Consider the following 23,283-nt stretch of genomic DNA (forward strand, 5'->3'; position numbering starts at 1 on the left):
ATTAAGCCTTGGAGCATCACATTTGTGTTTACACACAATACATTTTTTAACAAATTAAGCCAGATCTTTGGCCAGCACCACAGAAGAGTGGGACAAGTCCAGCACGCCCCTCCCCCCCCCAACCTCGGGCCTCGTATCCACCACATGCCCATGCCCTGCCACACAGTTGTGGAATCAGGAAGGCAGCAAACCATACAAGGAAAAAAAAAGTGGAAGCAATTCAAAGGGGTGAACTACAAAGAACTTGCAATGTCATCTGGTGGACAAAGAGGCTCATTACACATCTTTGAGTGCCTTTGTGTTTGCACACAATGAATCCATGGATCTGACGCTTTAATTTCTGGTGAGCCAAACTAAACTACGTCCGAGAAGTTTTAGTTTAATGCACAAGGTGTTTAAAGCAACAGGAAGTCCCACTCGTGCAAATAGACATGCAGTTGCAATGCATGAAAAGGCAAAAATCATGGTGTGGACATAAGCCCCTGATTATAAATGTTGCAACTGGTAGCACATATGTAGGTAGAATGAGGAAGCTGTTGGGGAGAAATAAGGAAAATGGTAATCCAGCTATTGACCATTCTACCTAAACATCATTCTATTTTAGGAGAACTGTGGAACAAATAGGATGTCCCTGTTTGGGTCTATTGTACTGAGAGAGAGAACTCTCTATTATCATTAATTTTATACTTGGAATGCTTTAATAGTCCAAAATCAAATTTGAATAAGTGCTTTTTCAACTTTTGCTAGTTTTACACTACTAGTAAGACAAGCAGAAAGTTTAGCTAATGACAGTTCTTATTGCAACTCATCTCTGTTGCTCCCCAGTCCCCATAATAGTCTCTGTCCAAACTATCACTGAGCTGCACAATAATACAGAAACAGTCACTGACTTGTCAGCACTTCTAAGAAGCAAATTCCTAACTCAAGTGAGCTAACATTTTTGTGAAATCTCACATAAAACTTTGTCACTGTTTCATTTTGATAATTATCATACAATATTGCTTTCTAGGCAGATTCAAAGATCCCAGTGTTGGGGAGGGAGAGTGGAAATCAGGTCAACTTTTGGAACAGGCACACAGCAGGGATCTTCATAGTTTTCCTCATTGACCTAGAAAGCACACATGTATTTCTACCCTCATTGAGAAAATAAAGCTAGATTGCTCTTGCCAATCTTCTTGATTGCACAAGGATGGCAGAGTCATTTAGGAAACCTGAATCAAACCCATGCAGCTAATCACTCTTAATCATTTTATCTTGAAATTAAAAAACAGTTAGGCAAAAATAAGAAAAAAATCAACATTGTCCTAACAGCAAATGAAAATTCCTTTGCAAATTTCCATCAGAATTTTGTTAAAAGCAAAATAGCTTCCAATTCATCCAACCCACTTAACAGGCATTTTGTATTGAAAAAGCTTTGAGACACGTACTTCATACAGCTCTCCTGCTGACCTCTGAATAGGTGTTGTGACAGATGTGATGCTTTGAAAGCATAGACAGTTATATTGAGATATGACATGTGCAATGGACACATGGAACCTTTGAAAACACAGTCATATCAAGGTAAGAAGTGTTAAATATATCTGGATAAATGGATAGTTTCCCTATGGAAACTAAAGTCACTGGAGGATAACTAACACAAATCATTAAAGGAAGGAAGATGTCTAATCTCCTAGGAAAAATAATACCTACTACTTTGTTTTGGTTCAAGAGGACTGTTGAGGCAACAGCTATTCAACTTACTTACTCTACAATAAAACACTGACAAACTTATGTATTTTACCTGCCAGGCATATATGTAGATAATGGGTAATACCAGGTAGGCATCACATATATGTAAACTGTTTACTATTTTATAATGCATTATATCTGTAATGCTTTTATATTTTTCATATAAACAGATCCTACTGTGCTTTGTGAAACCAAACCAGTCACTGATTAATTTGGACATTGTCTCTAAGAGAAAACAGATCTCAATGGGTGCTAAACATAACTCACTCCTTGTGGAAAAAATTGCACTGAGTTGCAAACTGAATGCAACCCTTTAACCCAGTGGTTGATTGTGGAGCCTCTGACAGTTTATGTCAGAGGCTCCCTGATCGGGAGTGGCAGGACACACAAGGCCAGGCCAGGCTGGGTGAGTGGGGTCAGAGCCCAGGTAGCTTGTCTGGGACATGGGGAGTGAGGCAGGGTAGGGGTGGTAGATCCTGGGGTGCCCTTTACTTACAAAAAGTGATCTTCACCACAAAAAGGTTGGAAACCACTGCTTTAACCCCACCCTACTTTTGAATAACCTAAACAGGTAAAGCCCAGAAAGAAAATGGCCTTAAGGAAGCAATGAACAGGCCAAAGATGAAGATAGCCCTGAATAATAACTATGAATAACCCCAACGAACCTCTGCTCCTCTAACAGCAGAGGAGCTTTTATCCATCGTCTTGCTGGCACCTCCGCTTTGGCATTTGTGTATGTTTCTGCTGAGCACTATGCACCAGTATGGGGCCAGAGCACACACACTAAGTGGATTCCAACCTGAACAGTGTCATGAGGACCATTACTGGATGTCTTATGCCAACCCCATTGACTACTTACCAGTCCTCTCAGGCACTCCTCCCCTCCCCCGACATCTGAAGACAAGCTGCTACCCTAGCTTTGGCCTCAAAGCCCAAAGTCCAGACCATTCTGTGCACTCCAGCCCAGTAGCCACAAGTCAGAAAACCAATTAGCACCTGAAGTCTCGGAACCCATTCTCCACTCAGGCCAGTAAGCTCATCGAACCTGTAGATGGCATGTCATCGGGGAGCAGGAAATATGCTGCACAAGAACTGCAGCTAAAGAACTTCATCCCAACACCAGCTTCTGCCCCTCAGAATGGCAGCTACCCTGTGGGGCCTGATTTACTATTAATTATCTTAGAACAGACATTGGATGGTTCAAGGCAAGCATGTACTTTTGGGGCCTCTTCAATGATGCCAGCTGCAGCTGTAGTGCTCAAGCTCAGATGACTGACCACATCATCTACAAATGCCCTTATGGTCCTCCTTCAGGCACTTACGACCTTATTGACATTGTTCATTCTACCTATTGCTGGCTTTCTGGCCTTCATGCTTCCAACATATGAGTATGGGAACCATCATCATCACCCCAACAGTTTCAGCACATACTTGAACGTAAAACTAGAAGAAGCCTCTTGGCCATCAAGTCCAGTCCTCTGTGATCACAGGTAACTTTTTGTTGAAAGAGTCCACAAAATCATTCCCTCATCACGCACCAGAGCCACAAGGTGCCAAGGAGATAGGACCAATACTGGTGTTTTGCCACTATAATGACAAGGTCTGTATTTGAGCATGAATTCAGCCAATGAAGAAGACCAGAGCACAAGACTATGTCTTATACAACAGAAGAAGGCCAAAAACTTTGATAATCTGACCTAGGGAAAACATCCCTTCCTGATCCCAAATCTGGTGAGCAGTTTGACACTGTACATGAGCAAGTCCTTCGGTGGTTTTATATACCACCAGGGTCACAAGCACACAGCAGGAAAAAATTACATCTCAAAGTGTAGCTGAAATCCAATGCTTCCAAGGAAGAAAAAAGAAAATTCCCCAAAACACTACACACCAAGAACTTGCAGTATCATTACAGGCCAAGACCTGAATATGCTTGGATTCAACATCTGCTTTACAGGGCCCTTCAGAATCAAGACACACTGACTGAGTTAAGTGAAGTATTTGTACTGCTGTTATGCATCCTGAACGTTTTGGAAATAAAGGGGTACTACTTCCTTAGTTGGATATAATTCACAAATACTTATCATGCACACAAATAGATGTAACTGATATTATCATTGACAGAGAGATCAGATTCCAACCTGGGGTTGTAACTGTGACCTGACAGACAAAGGAAACCACAGCAGAGCATTCTTTGGACTACCAACAACTAAAGACATTAGAATGTAGAGAATGACATAATAGATTTACTTCATTTCTATAAATACTGATATTCTCAGTGGATGCTCCTATTTCGGGTGACCAGATGGTCTTGCCACCCTCATTCACGCCCACACAAAACAAAATGCCATTTGGCTATATAGGTGTCAGCAGGCATATTACATCTATTCCATCACATTTGTTTTTAACATCATAGGCCCTGGAGGACTGACTTTTATTCCTGCCTCTGCTACAGCTTGTCTTTGTGATATTGTGAGAAAAAAAAATCATTTATACTTTTCAGAGGCAGTTACTAAGTGCATGCTCCTCATTTTCTGGGTGCCTGACTTAAGACCCTTGACTCTGATTTGAAGAAATGCTGAGCACTAAGGATGGCACCTGAAATATATGGGAGTTGTGCTTGAAGCATAGATTCATAGATGTTAGGGTCGGAAGGGACCTCAATAGATCATTGAGTCCGACCCCCTGCATAGGCAGGAAAGAGGGCTGGGTCTAGATGACCCCAGCTAGATGGTTATCTAACCTCCTCTTGAAGACCCCCAGGGTAGGGGAGAGCACCACCTCCCTTGGGAGCCCGTTCCAGAACCTGGCCACTCGAACTGTGAAGAAGTTCCTCCTGATGTCCAATCTAAATCTGCTCTCTGCTAGCTTGTGGCCATTATTTCTTGTAACCCCCGGGGGCGCCTTGGTGAATAAATACTCACGAATTCCCTTCTGTGCCCCAGTGATGAACTTATAGGCAGCCACAAGGTCGCCTCTCAACCTTCTCTTGAGGAGGCTGAAAAGGTCCAGTTTCTCTAGTCTCTCCTCGTAGGGCTTGGTCTGCAGGCCCTTAACCATACAAGTGGCCCTTCTCTGGACCCTCTCCAGGTTATCCGCATCCCTCTTGAATTGCGGCGCCCAGAATTGCACGCAGTACTCCAACTGCGATCTGACCAGAGCCCGATAGAGGGGAAGTATCACCTTCTTGGACCTATTCGTCATGCATCTGCTGATGCACGATAAAGTGCCATTGGCTTTTCTGATGGCTTCGTCACACTGCCGACTCATGTTCATCTTAGAGTCCACTAGGACTCCAAGATCCCTTTCCACTTCCGTGCCACCCAGCAGGTCATTCCCTAGGCTGTAGGTGTGCTGGACATTTTTCCTCCCTAGGTGCAGCACTTTGCATTTCTCCTTGTTGAACTGCATTCTGTTGTTTTCTGCCCACTTGTCTAACCTGTCCAGGTCTTCTTGCAGCTGTTCCCTGCCCTCCGGCGTGTCCACTTCTCCCCATAGTTTCGTGTCATCCGCAAACTTGGACAGAGTACATTTGACTCCCTCGTCCAAGTCACTGATGAAGACATTAAAGAGTATCGGTCCAAGGACCGAGCCCTGCGGGACCCCACTGCCCACACCCTTCCGGGTCAAAACCGACCCATCCACCACGACTCTCTGGGTGCAACCCTCCAGCCAATTCGCCACCCACCAGACTGTGTAGTCATCCAAGTCACAGCCTCTTAACTTGTTCACCAGTATGGGGTGGGATACCGTATCGAAGGCCTTCCTGAAGTCTAAGTATACGACATCCACCCCTCCTCCTGTGTCCAGGTATTTCGTAACCTGGTCATAGAAAGATACTAGATTGGTCAGGCATGATCTGCCCGCCACAAACCCATGCTGGTTTCCCCTCAGCATAATTTGTCCTGCCGGGCTCTCACAAATGTGAGCCTTGATAATTTTTTCAAAGACTTTACCAAGGATGGAGGTGAGACTGACCGGCCTATAGTTGCCCGGGTCCTCCTTCCTCCCCTTTTTGAAAATGGGGACCACATTGGCCCTTTTCCAGTCCTCCGGGACTTGGCCAGTGCGCCACGAGCATTCGAATATTCCCGGCAGTGGCTCTGCAATGATGGCAGCCAGTGCCTTCAGCACCCTCGGATGGAGCTCATCCGGGCCTGCCGACTGAAAGGCATCCAGTTCTTCCAAGTGACTCTGCACCATCTCAGGGTCTACGCATGGAAGTCTGGTGCCTTGCTGCTGCCTCTCTACAACCCCAGTGAGAGACTTGTCCTGCCCCTCACTTAGGAACACTGAGGCAAAGAACTCATTGAGGAGTTCAGCCTTGTCCCCCCTGTCCGTCACCAATTGTTTCTGCCCATTTAGCAGGGGTCCTATTTCTCCCTGGGCCTTCCTTTTACTCCCTATATATCTAAAAAACAATATCTTGTTGTCCTTTACTTGGGATGCCATCCTCAGCTCCATGGTAGCTTTGGCCCATTTAACTGCCTCCCTACAAGCATGAGCAGAGGAGGTATATTCGTCTTTGGTGATCTCTCCTTGTTTCCACTTTTTGTTTGCTCCCCTGTTGGCCCTTAGGCTGCCCTGGATTTCTGCGGTCAGCCAGGGAAGACTCCTGGCCCCTTTCCCTCTTTTACCTCGCACGGGGATTGTCTTGCTTTGTGCCCGAAGGATCGTTTCCTTAAGGCACAGCCACCCTTCTTGGGCTCCCATCATTTCAAAACTCCTACTCTTCAGTGCATCCTTGACTAAACGGCTGAGTTCATTTAAATCAGCTTTCCTAAAGTCTAGTACTTTCACCCTACTAGTTACCTTACCCACTCGACGTCTTATGGTGAATTCTATTATTATGTGAACACTGTCCCCCAGATGGCCACCGATCTCTAGGTCCCCTACCATGTCATCCCCCGTTGCCAATACCAGATCCAGTATGGCATTCCCCCTAGTGGGACCATGTACCTCCTGTTTCAGGTGGAGGTCCTGTACACAGGTTAGAAACCTGCGTGAGCGGTGGGACTTAATGCTAAGAATTCTGCTTAGCAGACATAATGCTAAGAATTCTGGGGCAGGGGGGAATCAATTTCTAAGCATAATCATCTTGGATGCCCAAAATTACTGGACATTTTTCACCTGGATCTCTTTATGATGTGGTTCCCAGTAAGTTCACCTTCACTTAACTCAGTTACTGTGAATATAAATTAATGTTTGTAAGCACAGAGTAATAAGTTCCATAAGAAAGCCCATGAGGTAATTATTCTGTATTCAGAGTAGGGCTTAGACAGTGTGCAGTTAATCAAATAATGGGCTAGGCATTGAATGACGAGTATTACAAGAAATACTGAATATCACTATTCAGTGACCGCCACATCTTCTGTCAAGCAGGGTTCTGGGGGGAAAAAAAGTAGTATGCAATCATATAACAAAAGACTAAATCATCATGGATGCTGCAAAGGGACCGAATTAGGGTTGCATAGGCAACCCTAATTTTTGAGTACTTGATATTGAAACCTTAATAATGTAGCTGTCACATGTTATATATATATGTTCACTTACAGTTCATTAAAAATAAACATGTTATAAGAACATCATTGCTGTTGTAAAGCCATGCACCCAAAGGTTAGAATAAAAGTAGCTCATACGCATGAGAAATGCAAGTATAATTATCAATGGAGCCATACGGCCTTTCTGGCCCTTCACAGAAGCATGGAGTGAAGGCTGAGGGCACTGAAAAAGTTGTGAAAAGAAACTTTGTGCTCCTCACTGCAGAATGGAGATGAGACTGACAAAATCCATGATTGTTTGACCCTCCCCCAGCATTAATAATGAGGTTTTCAATGAATGCATGAACATGAGTGGAAACAGCTTCTCTGCTCCACCAAGATTTAATTAGCAAGTTCACTCCAGCCGTGACCCAGCTTGCCCCAGCCAAAAAGTGGTGGGATCTGCTTGCTCTTGCAAAATTCTATTCACTAAAGACACCACTCTTCAATGTCTCAGCTTTATCCCACCATGCTTAATGTGGAAAGGCAATAATAAGACAACCTGTTCAACTAGCAGGTGAGAATTCTTATTTTCCCTTTCTTTCTCACATCCAAGAAAGGAAGCAGCAGCTGATCATTCACCTCAACAGGATGCAGGCAAGACAAACACTTCAATTCTAGACAGGCAAGGATAGTCATAACTATTGTTTTTCCAGGGCTCAAATTCCCTTTATAATTACCAGAAATGATGGTACAATTTACAGAACTGCTTGAATGATAGAGTAGCCTAAATCCCATTCAGTGTCAGTGAGAAGTATTTTAAATAAAATGTGCCTGTCACCTTTGAAAACAAAATTTACATGTCTGAGGCCCCCACCTATTCTAAAAACTTGCTGTATCAAACAATGATGCTTTCATACACACCACAAGGCTCCACATAGGCTGCCTGCTGAACCACAAGTAGTGTAGCTAGCCCTACACAGTGCTGCGAGCAAACTAATTAGTACTACTGTGCTACAGGGGCAATTAACCCACACACGTGCTAGCCAGTCTGCCTGAAGGACCCTGCAAATGTGGCAACAGCACTTCCAATTCAAGAAACAACATGTGTACAAAGTGTTTGAAGGTGCTGCTGCTGGGCACAGTAAATTTGAAATGTAGACCTGGCCTAGCTTATTTGGCACTTGGGAAAATTTTATCTTGTCCTACATGTCCTTACATGCATGAAAACATGCACTTTATTTGCATGCATAGGTCTCAAAAGATTTTTATGGGGACAGCAAAAAACAGCCTCTTCATCCCGGCACTATGCCCCTGCTGCAAGCCACAGAGATGTTACAACTTTTCAAAGGAAGGGTGGGAATTTTTTCTAAGTATACAACATTAAAGCTGAGTTAACACAGGGCTTGATCCACACATTAGGAGGACAGGTTAGGGAAAAATACACAGAAAATATGTTCAATATATATCTAAATTACTAAAAGCTTTGCTTACAAAATAGGAAAAGTATCCTTTAATTATGATCAATGGTTCAGAATATAAAATCTCATGCCATGCACCCGTTTGACTCAAAATAGATCTTTGTATGGGGTGGAGGGTTACACCATAATAAGTTATTAATAAAACATACATTTCAACCTGGGTGTGCAACATGAGACAGGTCCACATGAGGGATAAGTTTATTCATATTGGAACATTAAATCTATATGGGATTCGTTTCTATTTTATTAAATTCAATTCCATACAAATATTTTTTTCACCACTTGTTCAGCATGCACCAAATTCAGGCTGAGTGTAGGAAGCTTTGGAATTAAAACATATAACATATCTTGATGTACAAGATATTTATAAGGTAGGAACAAAGAATTTACTTACCAAAGTAACACTACTTCTGTGAACATACTGCCTCAAAGTGAGGACAGTGCCCTTTTCCACAGCCCAGTCAAAGCAGGTAGCTATTGCAAGAGCACATGTATGCACCCCACTTTCAATAAGTACTTAGAACTTAGCATGCAAAGAACCCCAGCATTCCTGCTGCCCCTCAGAACCTCCATGACTCAATATATAACCCTTAATTCCACTAGAGAAAGGGAACAAGGATCAGATCTACACATATCAGACATGATAATCTATTTGGAGATCAGAAATTAATTTGGCAAGTAACATCCTGATATGACTAAGAGAGATGAGATAGTACTAACAGACCCTAGTACATGGAGCATGCTAAGCAAAAAGTAAGAAAACACTGTTTTCTGAATGGAGTATCCAATTTGATCTTGAATTATGCCAAGCAAAATGAGTTCTAGATACCCTTGCAGATCTGCAGAAACTGTTGCGCTCTTATAGAAAGAGCTGTTAAATCCTTTAGGTAGAAGATCTTTAGTAAGGGCACAGACATTCTAAAAAATGGATTCTTTCACCTCTCCACTAAGAAAAATTGAATTGGCTTTTGGCTGTTTATTATGTCTCCCAGGGTGCATCTACATATGTGCTTTACTGTGGAGTTGACTAATTAGGTCCACCATAAAGCATCACTGTCTGCACATGTGTTGGTGTTAGGGCACAGTAAATTAATTAACTCCGCAGTAAGATAATATTGTTGGGGACAATACTATCTTATGGTAGAGTAATTAGGTGCAACAAAACTCAAGTGCAGACAGTGACAGGGGCTGGCTGGAGCACATGGGTGCTAAAGTGTAAAGGCTGCCTGCCACATGCCTCTGCACTTTAGCACTCTTGTGCCCCAGCCAGCCTCTCCACCACCCAATGTGACCACCCAACTCTGAACCCCAGGACCTCTTGCCAGCTCAGGGCTGCTCTGCCCCAGCTCAAACTGCTGCTGTCCTGGGCACACAAAAAGACTCTACACCCAGGAGTAGCTGACTCCAGCACAGACTGCGCCAAAATTTATCATATCACCTTAATAGCATGTGTAGAGGCACCCATTGTTTACAAAAGCTAGATTCAGTTGAGAAGTTCTTTAAAGATTTTCTGTTGGCTTTCCTTGTTTTGGCTTCTCCTCCACTTACTTTCTGTTTACAAAATACTAACTTGTAAAAAGAAAGTAAATAGGAATTTATTATTTAATTTCTCTAACAATACATGAAATAGGGGTCATAAAATGAAAGTAGTAAGCAGTAAGATTAAAAGTAACAAAAGGAAGGGTTTTTTTCCCACACAGGTTGCTTCCAGATTTGGGGGAACAAAATGGCACTTTACTTTAAACTCAGTGCACTTCTGTGCCCAGCACATGCCTAGAGGAGATACCATATTAGTTTGACCCAGCCCACTCTCTACATGTCTGTACAGATAGGGCACTTTACGGGGGCTTTTTTGGTGCTGTTAACTAATAGCTGATTGAATCAGCTTTAGATAAAAGCATCAAAAAAACCCCACTGAAGTGCCCAATCTATACAGATGTTGAAGAGCTGGGTCAAAGTAATGTGCTGCTGCTTCTGGTAAAACACATTTCCCCCTTCCCCCCGGCCCCATAACTGTCAGCACCCACAGTGAATAATTAAAGTGTGGAACTCATTGCTATAAGATGTTACAGAAGCTGACAGTTTAGCCAGATTCAAAAAGGGATTGGGCAAATTCTTGGAGAAAAAATGCATCAGTATCTATGGGATATGGGAGTTAGAGGTACAGCCTTTGAATCAGAACTTCCTCAACCTTAAATTCTGGAGGCTGCAAGTTGGAGAGGAAAAAGAGAAAACCCCTGGTCATATCCAGTTCAATCTCCTTTTCAGCATCCACCCTCTGCCACTGTGTGACAGAATACTGGGCAAGATGTACCTACCTATGCTCTGACTTTGTAAATAGAAGTTCTTGGCTAGGGACAGACATTAAACATAAACTGGTTTAAGTGATCAGAAACTGGTTTAAGCCTGTAACAGAAAAGATGTTCAGTGCACATAAACCACCTGAAACCAGTTTGAGATAAACCTGGCTGAACGTAGTATCAGACTTAACCGATTCGGGTCAAATCGGTTTACGCAACTTCTGTCCCAGATCCCTTCCTGGTTTAAGCTAAATCAGAGTCCCCCAGCATCCCAGCATGCAATCTGGGCTGGGCGGGGCTCTCTGCTCCACAGCAGGGTTGGCCTTTCCCCTCTGCTCCCTGGCTGCAGATCTGGCATGCTATGACTTGTTTGGAAATTATTTTTTTTCTAAGATTTCTACATTTTTCAACAAGCTCTGTCCAGCTTTGTATTGCAGGGCTCCTTGTGCAGTAGCAAAAGTAAGAATTCAATGATATTCTAGGTTGTGTTTTTTTCTACTATTATACAAGAATCAGACTTCACCAGCACATAATGACACACATCATCCATAACTTTTATTCTATAGCTGTCTTTGGACACGTGGGAGGATCTCCTCTCATGCAATATAAATTGTTAAACCTCAGCTTCACATGAGGCCCAATGACTAGGGAGCGACAAACCAATTGCCCATGGAATCACAAGCACAATCACTCATGGAGCAAACACAAGCACACACTGCATTCAACAAATGTATTGAAGTGGAGGCAACTTCAGGCGGGTCCCCACCAAGCTGGGGAGCGGCCCAGAACATCATTGCATTCATATATTTATACCTTCCAGTCCACACTCGTTAGCATTAAACCATGCCCAATGTCCTCCCCCGACTGTTACACCCATGGCCCCACCCCGCCTTCATTTCCATTGAATTGACTATGCATTAGCCTATTACCTTGAAAATTTCCACTTTGCACCTGCATGAGGTCATCACCTGGACTACCTTTGGTCACTTGCGATTATTCATCTTAAAAGCTTACTTTTGCATTTTCCCTCTTGATATACCATTGGTTTCCTCCTGTCTGGTTTGAGTACCTCTATTTCACAACTAAACAAACAGTCAAATGATGGGACAAATGATTAACCATTTAAAGCCCTACATTCCACTAAGTCCAGCAATTTTGCATTTTGCTGATGTTAGTTAAAATAAGCTTTACACTTCTGCTGACTTCAGCGTCTCAAGTCTTATGCCCAGTCAAAACTCTTACTTGGGCATAGGTAAGCAATGTATCAGCTACAAGACCAATCCTTTTAGTGTTCAGGCTCACCATAAATCAGCAAGGGAAAAGAGTGGGGAAAAAAAAGTTTGAAAATGCAAGGGGAAAGAGCTGGAAAATGCAAGGCAAAATAGCGGGGAAAAGCAAGGGTTTACCATCCTAACACTCCTTCGCAGAATGAGAATAAGCAGCAAGAGAGAAACCCAGCCATATCTCCAGGAGTCATCTCTTCCTCCACACAATACACCACTTGGGCCTGGCAAGGTGTGTGGTGCTTTTGTGTAACTCGGACAAAAGACTGACCCTTCTGCCTTATGATAATTGATGAGTGAAAGAGCGCTGAGGTTGGGTGATCACCACCGGGTCTTGAGCTAAAAAATGCGCTGACGGACTCTTGATAAGGGGACCATGGAACTATCCCCTGTTCTTCCTTTAGCATTGATCTGCAGCTGAATCAATTTTCTTCTTTTGTGAACACGACATATGCAAAAGCAAGTTATAGGAACAATAAAACAAAAAAATGCAAAAACGCTAATCATGGTCCAGGCACTGGCATGCACCTGAGGTGAACTCTGGTTAATTAGGCAGATAACATCTCCCATTCTACAACTTTCCACTGCATCCATGGCCAATTTATATTTTCCCAAGGCCTCAGCTGCAGCAGCACCGAGCTGAGCACCCCATCTCCACTCCTTTTCAACTTCCTTTAATTCCTGTTCTAATTTGTTCCATCCCGCAAATCAATGGGTGTGTGGATGACCTCTATTTGACTCAAGAAGTCTATGGGCCAACAAGAGGTAAAGCACTGCTCGACGTGGTACTGGCCAGTAGTGATGACCTAATTGGTGACCTAGTGATTGATGGGAAGCTGGCTGACAGTGACCATGAGCTGATCACCTTTACCATCTGCCGTAAAGCTGGCAAGTCAGTCAGCAACACTGAAGTCCTAGACTTCAGAAAAGCTGACTTTGACAAGCTCAGGAGGCTTGTCAGTGAGGCCCTAAGGGACCACGACCTCAGGGGGAGGGGAGTTCAGGAAGAGTGGTTGCTCCTCAAGGAAGCGATCCTCAATGCACAAGCTAATTCTATTCCATCTTGGGGGAAAGGCAGCAAGAGGGCACAGCAGCCCCCCTGGCTCTCCAGCAATCTAGCAGACCTCCTGTGGCTAAAATGAAAGGCCTACAAAGGATGGAGAATGGGATTCACCTCCAAGGAGAAATATTCTGTACTGGTCTGGTCCTGGAGGGAGCAAATCAGGAAAGCCAAGGCTACAACTGAACTCCAACTAGCTTCGAGTATCAAGGACAATAAAAAGTCCTTTTTCAGATATGTGGGGAGCTGGAGGAAAAGCAAGGGCAACATTGGACCCTTGCTAAAGCAGATGGGACAACTGACAACTGATGCCCAGGAAAAAGCCAACACATTAAATGGGTACTTTGTGTCGGTCTTTCATCTGTCCCATGGGACGCCCATGCCCACTACAGGACAGGGAGGTCCGGGTGAGGGAGATACCCTGCCCTCCATCAATGCTGACCTCATGAAGGAACACCTTGAGAGGCTGGATACTTTCAAGTCAGCTGGCCCTGACAATCTACATCCCAGGGTACTCAAGGAGCTGGCGAACATCATAGCCCAGCCTCTGCCATGGATGTTTGAGAACTCCTGGTGCTCTGGTGGAGTGCCCAAAGACTGGAAAAAGGCCAATGTGGTGCCTATCTTCAAGAAAGGGAGGAAAGTGGATCTGGCAAACTATAGGGCCGTCAGCCTGACCTCTATCCCAGGGAATATCTTAGAAAAGTTTATTAAAGAGGCCATCCTTAATGGACTGGCTGACACCAACATCCTGAGGGATAGCCAGCACAGGTTTGTTGTAGGTAGGTCTTGCTTGACCAATCTCATTTCCATTTACAACCAGGTGACCTATCACCTGGACAAGGGAGAAGAGATTAATGTCATATATCTTGACTTCAAAAAAGCCTTCTATTTGGTATCCCATGATCACCTCTTAGTAAAACTGGCCAATTGTGGCCTTGGGTCCACCACGATCTGATGGCTGGGAAATTGACTCTATGGTCGGACCCAGAGGGTGGTAATTGATGTAAGTCATTTGTCATGGTGCCCTGTGACCAGTGGGGTCCCCCAAGGCTTTCTCCTTGGACCCATATTGTTCAACATCTTCATTAATGATTTGGACATTGGAGTCAGAAGCAGACTGACCAAGTTCACTGATGACACCAAACTTTGGGGCAAAGCATCCACACCTGAAGACAGGAGGGTGATCCAGGCTGACGTAGACAGGCTCAGGAAATGGGCACATGAGAACCTGATGGTGCTTAACACTGAAAAATGCAAGGTTCTCCACCTTGGGAGGAAAAACCTGCAGCATCCTTATAGGCTCAGCAGTGCTATGCTGGCTAGCACTATGGAGGAAAGGGACTTGGAGGTCATCATTGACCACAAGATGAACATGAGCCTGCAATGCGATGCTGCAGCTAGTAAAGCGACCAAAATGCTGGCTTGCATCCATAGATGCTTCTCAAGCAAATCCCATGTGGAAATCAGATTAACCAGGCCTCTTACTTGACTAAGAGGAGAGACAAAGAGAAAGAAAGAGAAGAGAAAAAGATGCTGATGGTATGTGTTTCAAAATGTTCTAAGATAAGAAAAATCCTTCATGCCTTGTTTTGTCTTGATATATTAAGCTTTGTGTGCAGATTTTAACCTCCTCCTCTCCTTCCAACTAGAAGCTGATAACTGTTCCCAAAACATAGTGTTTTCTTTCCTGAATAAGTAAACTGCTTACATGTGACAAACAAACAATCAACATCCTTCTGTTTCTCTCAAGGTTGCTTTGTCTAAACCCTGCATCTTTTCTCGCTGTCTAAAGTATAAATACGCTTGTACACTTGTAGAGATCAGAGTTCCTTTGAGAACTCTCCCTGTCATCACTTGTATAGCTTTAAATAAACCTAGATGGCTCTGCCAATTCTAATACAACCACAATGCAAAGTTTGATTTCTTCCACACCCGGGACGTCATTCTCCCCTTGTACTCGGCCTTGGTGGGGCCGCAGCTGGAGTACTGCATCCAGTTTTGTGCCGCACAATTCAAAAAGGATGTGGAGAAGCTTGAGAGAGTCCAGAGAAGAGCCACATACATGACCAGAGGTCAGGAAAACAGACCTTATGATGACAGGCTGAGAGCTATGGGGCTCTTTAGCCTGGAAAAGTGCAGGCTCAGGGGTGATCTGATGGCCACCTATAAGTTTGCCAGGGGTGACCACCAGGATCTGGGGGAATGTTTGTTCACCAGAGCGCCCCAAGGGATGATGAGGTCGAATGGTTATAAACTACTGCAAGACCATTTCAGGCTGGTCTGGAATAGCCTGCCATCGGAGGTGGTTCAAGCACCTACATGGAACACCTTAAAAAAAAATTGGATGCTTATCTTGCTGGGATCCTATGACCCCAGCTGACTTCCTGCCCTTTGGGTAGGGGGCTGGACTCAACTATCTTCTGAGGTCCCTTCCAGCCCTAATGTCTATGAAATCTATAAACTGTGGGGTTTGGTTGAGGGAAATCCTTGGGTGCCAATGGCAAAACTCCAGAGCACCCATTTGCATTTCCATAAGGGGCATCCCATGTGTAGGAAATGAATCCCCAGTAATAGCCCTATCCACTTTTTCCATTACAAGTGCCTCCCTGCCACCAAGGGATAGTTCACCTTTTCCACCAGGGCCAATTTGCAATTTGATCTGTTGTTACATAGTGCCCAGTGGAATCCAGGAATTTAGCATTTAGAATCCATGAGGTGACATCCATAAGCCCCAAAAAAACACTTGTAAGAGGGGGAATTAGCCTGAACAGCCATTAACTTGTGACTACTTGGAATGGAGGCTGCAGGTGGCACAGTTGGCAATTTACGCTGCTCAATAGTGGGTTCAGGGCCATTGGGATAAAAGGGCTCTCTAATATCATACTCTGGCTGATCGGTGTCATCACCTGCAAACAAATGATTTGGAAAAAATGCAAATCTAACATAGTCTTCAATTGGCAGAAGGTTGCAACTGATGATCCAGCAGACATTTAAGCCCAATATTGTCACTGTCTTTTCCGTCGTGACCATGTTTCTCCAAATTCTGCAAAACAAAGTTGTCCTTTTCTTTGGACTGATTAGACTTATGCTTATACAACTTTACCTTCAGGTATCTAATAGAAAAGCTTCAAGTGCCCCTCCTTCTACCCAGCCCCGGACCCATGGTCTCCCGTCCTGGTTAAACTGAAATGGGAAACAGTGGCTGAGACCGTGGGAGGCGCAGCCTCAGTCTAAAATGGATGGGGATGGGGGTGTAGGTTCAGAAGTGAGGGTAAGCACCCGTGGGGCAGGCCAGGGAGTGCCACACTTGAAACAGGTTTCTCGGCGTGCAAAATTCAGAGCTGTGCACACCCCTTGGTCCCCACAGTCCCCTGGGAGGTATGGCTGAGGACCCTTCTTGATTTGATCCCCTCCCTGCACATTGTTTCAGCCGTGGGAGTGATCATAAGACCCCTTAGCTAGAGAACCTGCAAATCTGGCAGCCAGGCTTTCCATCATCTGCTCTAGATATTTCAAATGTTGTCTAGACTCAGCTGCTTCCTGAACCTGCCTGCTATGGCCTGTCTGCTGCAATCACCACCAAGCCTCTGCCTTTTCAAAATAGTGATGCAGATTGTCCACCTGCAATGCTCCCAACTGCATTTCTAACATCAGGAGTAATTCAGGAGGGACCAGCTGCAGTCAACATGCAAAAAGGTGAGTTGCCCGGTTGGCTCCAGCATTGGGTGGTAGAAACCATTGTGCTGGCAAAGGATCTTCCCAAACTTGGCCCCACACTTGCACCCTCTCAATGACAGCATGGAGATGTTCCCCTGGAAGCAGTCGCATTTGCCTAATGCCCTGATCTAGGGTATAAATACCAAAAAGGCTAGGGCGATCATTGATTTTCGAACCTGCCACTCACCACCTCCCAACATAGCAGGGCTAACACCTTTAATCAATACTAGCAAAACATCGGTCAGTTCATTCTCCAATAACAAACCGAGACCTTTCTCTGCTGCTGCCAACCAGTGAGTCCAGTTATTCTGTAGCAAAACCCAAAGTTTTTCTTTTTAAAATTTATTTTAACATGCATTCCCTCCCCTTCCTCAAACATTTCTGATTTTTCTCTCCCTCTCTATTCCCTATAGATAAATGAGCTCAGACTTAGGATAAGCTTTAAACTTTTTTATTTTGGTAGCAAGTTTTTGGTTTTGGAGATCCACCATTTTATCTTGTTTAATTATTAGTTCTGTATTGATTTTTACTGTTGTATGTTGTATTATTATCATTTTCGTATTGATTTTTATTGTTTCATATGGATATTGTATGGTTTAGGCCTGTGTTTGTAAGCGAACCAAAGTCATGTCAAGTTTCCATTTTATATGTCAAAACCTCCATCTTGTGTCCTGTGCCTGGGCATCCCATGTTGCAACAATATGATTCATTATACCCATGTAAATTGGTTTCCCAATAAATAAGAATGATTGGGAATGATTGAAATACAATGGGAGCAGGCCTCTACTAAATGGCCTGTAATGACTGGGCCATCGTCTCACATTGATTCATCCAGGAACCACAGACCTCACCCAGGAACAGAGACAAGACCAGCATTTGATAGACAAAAGACCCTGCAAAACCAGCAACTCTCACCATTACAGGCAGCTGAAACTGCACATCCCTGCATGGAGCACATGCTCAGTACACCGAGGCAGACCCTTGCCTGGGCATGCCTCCTGTCACTAGGGTCACACAAGGTCTGCTCCTATAAAAAGGGTCAGTGAAGACAGACCCAGTGGGATGCCCTCTCCATCTGGACCAGCACCATGGCACACCACCTATCCATCCAGAGGCCCTGTTGGTGACCCACCTCTGGACAACATCTACTAGACAAGGACCCCTTTCCAGCCTAGGATAGGTAGATATTACCTGAACACCTCCTCCTACAATTTGGACTCTCTCTCTCTCTCTCTCCTCCTCCTGGACTTCAGTGGACTTCAGCCCCTGCACCAAGCCTCTCTAACCCCTGCTGCCATTGTGTGTGTGTGTGTGTGTGTGTGGGTGGGTGGGTGGGTGGGTGGGTGCAAGGGAACCAATAAGACATTGTGTCACCATCTCCCCTGTTCAATAAAACCACTGTCATTTGCAACCCCAAGGTGTGTCATGTTTTACTGAATCCCAGTCCCTTCCTTATCTTAAATTCCAGCCTCATTCTCTCTCTCTCTCTCTCTGCTCCAGGCCCACCCCTCTCCACTAGTTTCCCGATCTCCTCTCAATTCCTACTGTCTTTTATCTGTGACTTTCTGCTGCCTTTCTCTGCTTTCCTGCTGCCCCTGCTGCCTTTCAGTCTCACCTGCTGCTTTTCCTGTGATTTTCTGCTGTCTGTCTCTCTGTTTTCAGGCTTCCCCTGCATCTTCTGTAGTCATCCACCACCACCCCCTGCAGCTTCCCATCTCCTCGTGGCTGTCCTGCAGTTTTCTCCAGCAGCTGGAGCCTTTCTCCAGCTCTCAGTACCTATTGCCACTCCCTGCAACTTCTCTACCTGCCCTGGAGCCATCCTCTAGCTCCCCACATCCAGAGCCCCTCCTTACCACCCACACTTCCCCTTAGTCCTATTTTCCCTCTCCCCACCTACCTTTTCAGCTCCCCCATAGCTCTGGCTCCAGTCCCAGCTTCTGTGCCAGCATTGCTTCCCTGTTCTGCAGGCTTTGGGCATTATCTTTTAATCAATTAAGATCAATTAACCCAAAGTTATCCCCCAAGCCTCAGTTCTTCATCCCAGGCCCCTCTAGTCTATTGATTCTAATCCCAGCCCTGGTAACTTTAACTCCCTACACTTCTAGTTTCTTACCTTAACCTTTCCCCACGTATCCCAAGTACATCAAGCACATATGTACATACACATCACAACACGCAACTTAGGAACTCACTTGTGCGTATGTGTAGTTGGGTGGTATGTGTGTAAATTACTGAATACACACATATATACATATATAAATATCATTGTGTATGTGTGTATGGTATATGAATTAGTAATCCACATATGTGTATTGGATGTGCAGGTGTTGGTAACTGGTAACTGGTTTTGTCTAAATTTGGTGTGTGTAGCATGTATGGCTTAAACAGGTGATAGGTGTGCATGAACCTAGACTAGTTATTTTGAAAGTGTGTGTATTTGAGTTGCTAGTGTGAGTGTGTGTGTATGGCATTGTGTGCATGATATATGAATTAGTGATCTGTGTCTAACTTTTGAGGTGTATAGTGTATGTGCTTGAATTGATAATAGGTATTCATGTGCCTAGGCTGGTTTGAATGTGTATGTACCTGAGCTGGTACATGTGTATGCACCTAATTGATTTATGTGTTTGTATATGTGCAATTGTGTTACACCCTCCTGTCTAACAGTGCAATATTGAGATCCTGAGAGTTGGCCTGACCCCACAGGGCAACAATTCCACTCCAAAGGCATGAGACCCAATTAGGCTTTCAGTGCCTCTTTCTCCTGAGGGAATGGTGAGATGATTCTAACCTGCTGCATTTGGGTGATTCCCTCTGGCATCTCTACACCAGTTCTACGGAGTAATCTCTGGTCAGCAGTGCCTCCTCTCCGGGGCAGGGAACAAAAGTTATGACTCATTCAACAGGGAGCACTTCTGTTGAATAGTCAGGAGGTTCACTGGGAGGATGGGAAGGTGGGGTTTTAGGGATCAAAGCAGGATAAGAAAGGGGTGCAGAAGGAGTTACTGCCGGCAGCGCTTTGCCACTCAAAAGGGCAACACCCCGAGAATCAGCTGCCTTTCCCAGGGTCTCACACTCCTGATGCAACTTATCAATAAGAGATTTGGGAGACTCAATTTCCCTCCTGACACTACACAAGTCCTCTGAATCCCTTTCTTTTATCTCAACAGCAAGCACCGATGCATGGGCGACTTTTAATTGCCCAGCAACAACATCCTTAAGTTAACAAATAAGATCATCTTTCTCTTGACAAAGAGTTTCCCTACCCTGGCACTCTTGCCATAGAGATTGAACACCCCAGGACAATGCCTGGAGGGCAGCAGCTTTATGGAAGTCTGGCTTCTGCTGTTTCTCCTTTAAACTACCCTCAGCCCACTCTCGGGTTGACACCCAAGATGGGTTAGATGGACACTCCAGGGGCCCCTGCAATCGACCTCCATTCCAACTCACCCAAGACTCCACAAACTCACGGAGATCACCCTGACCCCAAACCAGCAGAGGAAAAGCCTTTTTACCCATTGCCATGCTACTGAGAAAAGGGAGATGGATTGGGGAATGATAGCTGAGGAAAGCCCAAGAGAATCTAGGAATTCCTCCTAGACCTTACCCTGGTAGGATGAGATGATCAGTCTCTCCAAATGTGTGTCAATCCTGCCAACTACACCAAGATGTTAAACCTCAGCTCCTCATGAGGACCAACGACTAAGTAGAGATGAATCAATTGCCCATGGAATCACAAGCACAATCACTCATGGAGCAAACACAATCACACACTGCATTCAACAACTTTATTGAAGTGGAGGCAACTTTGGGTGGGTCCCCACCAAGCCAGGGAGCAGCCCAGAACATTATTGCATTCTTCCAGTCCATACTCATTAGCATTAAACCATTTCCAGTCTTCTCCCCAGACCGTTATGCCCATGACTCCTCCCCTACCTTCATTTCCATTGAATTGGCTATGCATTAGCCCATTATCTTGAAAATTTCCACTCTGCACCTGCATGAGGCCGTCACCCCTACTACCTTCGGTCACTTGTGGTTACTCATCTTAAAAGCCTACTTTTGCATTTTCCCTCTTGATATACCACTGGGGTCCTCCCCTGTCTGGTTTGAGTACCTCTATTCCACAACTAAACAAACAGTCAAATGATGAGACAAATGATTAACCATTTAAAGCCCTGCATTCCACTACGTCCAGCAATTTTGCATTTTGCTGATGTTAGTTAAAATAATCATTACACTTCTGCTGACTTTAGCATCTTAAGTCTTATGCCCAGTTAAAACTTTAACTTGGGCATAGGTAACTAATGCATCAGCTACAAGACCAATTCTTTCAGTGCTCAGGCTCACCATAAATCAGCCAGGGAAAAGAGTGGGAAAAAAGAGCGGGAAAAAGCAAGGGTTTACCATCCTAACATAAATAATTTGGACTAATGAAACAATGGAATCATTTGACCATGGATCTCATGTTGTTCTGGTCTATTATACTCAGGCCAATAAGTCACAGTTGTTTCAAGTGTGAAACAAAGGCTACATTAAAAAAAATGGAAAATTCTTCTAAATGTTTATTTTGGATTCATACCTTATGATCAAGTTGATTATAACAAAGGAAAAATACATGCGTTTCAGTGAGGCTATTAAAGTATTATAGAAACAAAAAATGAAATCTCCTTTCCAGGAGAGCTTTGATAGCAAAAATTCCTACTCCATTACTAATAATCTAGTTTTGTATTTATTCACTAACTAAAATTATTTACTTATAAACAACAATTGATAGGGTCCCAAAGGTGATCTGTCTGTCTTGTTGGGAACTATACATTTAATAGGTTTGTGTTATATTATGCATAAACTCATGTATAATGCAAGAGTATTTGGAACTGACATAGTCATTTAAATAGATCTGTCAAGTCCATTGCTTCAACATGATCACTACTGCTAGACCCTGACTCCATGCAGTGCCCAATGACTAGGGAGACAACTGTCCAATTGCTTATGGATCCTGGTACTCATTAGCCAGAGCAAGCAGGGAGCAAACACCAGCACACACTGCTCGCAACACCTTTATTCAGAATGGAGACAGCTTAGGGCAAGCTCCCTCACAAACACCCAGTCTATGAAGACAGGGAACAGCAACAAACAATAGTTTTTTGCCATATTTATACAATTTGGTTTATACTCATTAACATTCACTCTACTCTCTGTCCTGCCTTCTGTTCCACCCATTTCTTCTCCCTTCTCAAGCTCTGTCTCTGTTTACTGTTTGTTTCATTAGCATGGAATTGCTTATGCATTTCCTTCATTTACATGTCTTTTTGCTATGAGCACATGTCTAAGACCTTGACTTTTCTTCTTTGGTCAATGGGTGGACTTTGACCAAAATCCAGAATCTTCTGGAGGCTTCTTCACCATTCACCTTTTTGCATATGTTCATCTCGGATTCTGTTACCAATGACATGTTGTTTTTTTCACATTCTAGTCTGTTTTTCCGTTTCAGGTTGTACCATCTTCCACCTTTTTGGGTCCCCTATATCTTCTCTCATTCCTTACTGTAGCTGGTTCACAGCACACAGACTCACACAGATTTACTTGCTGCTTTTCCCTCAGAAAATGATTGACACCATTAAAATGGTTACTTAGCATAAGCAAATGGCTGGCTTAGCATAAACATTCAAAAGCAAAATGTGGTTGCCTAATCATCTTGCAATATATTTTTAATATATCATTCTGCCTTGTGGTTAGCAGCTTTGCTAGGCCACAGGTCATGCTTTGTATTTAGTTACAAATCCAGTGCTCTCTAAGATCCAAATATTGTCACCCTAACAACTACATACCAGATAGTACCAGCAACAGAAGAAATAAATGATCATGTATATAAACCTGAACAGAAGAATAGAGAAGATAATGCTGCAGCTGAAACTTTCTATAATTGTGGAAGACAACAGGAGAATGTTTAAACAGCACTTCTTTGCAATAGGTGCCATTAAAAACAACATATACAGAAAGTCATCTGTTTTTTTAAAAAGGCCATTTCACAAGAACTTGACGTTTTTAATAGTTCCTAGTTAATCTGAATAGAAGATGCTAACAGCAAAACCACATTAGAGACATTAAAGAGTGTTGTTTTCCATGTACAAGGAAAACATAAGAGCAGTATATGTTGAATTTGAGGCACAAAAGGAAAGTAAAAGTACGGAAGAACTGGTTAGTGATCTGAAGCTGAAAACCCAAATCTTG

At 43.9% G+C, this 23,283-nt stretch overlaps 1 long non-coding RNA gene across 1 annotated transcript in view; it reads right to left on the minus strand.

Moving 5' to 3' along the window:
- Positions 1–21,116, minus strand: part of LOC132251161 (uncharacterized) — a 102,901-nt gene extending 81,785 nt beyond the window's left edge. Inside the window, exon 1 of the long non-coding RNA XR_009463032.1 lies at positions 20,986–21,116. This is a non-coding gene — a long non-coding RNA (uncharacterized LOC132251161). The remainder of the gene's footprint in view (positions 1–20,985) is intronic.
- Positions 21,117–23,283: the final 2,167 nt, after the last annotated feature.

Source organism: Alligator mississippiensis, chromosome 6, assembly GCF_030867095.1.
Source record: "Alligator mississippiensis isolate rAllMis1 chromosome 6, rAllMis1, whole genome shotgun sequence".
Taxonomy (NCBI): Eukaryota; Metazoa; Chordata; order Crocodylia; family Alligatoridae; genus Alligator; species Alligator mississippiensis.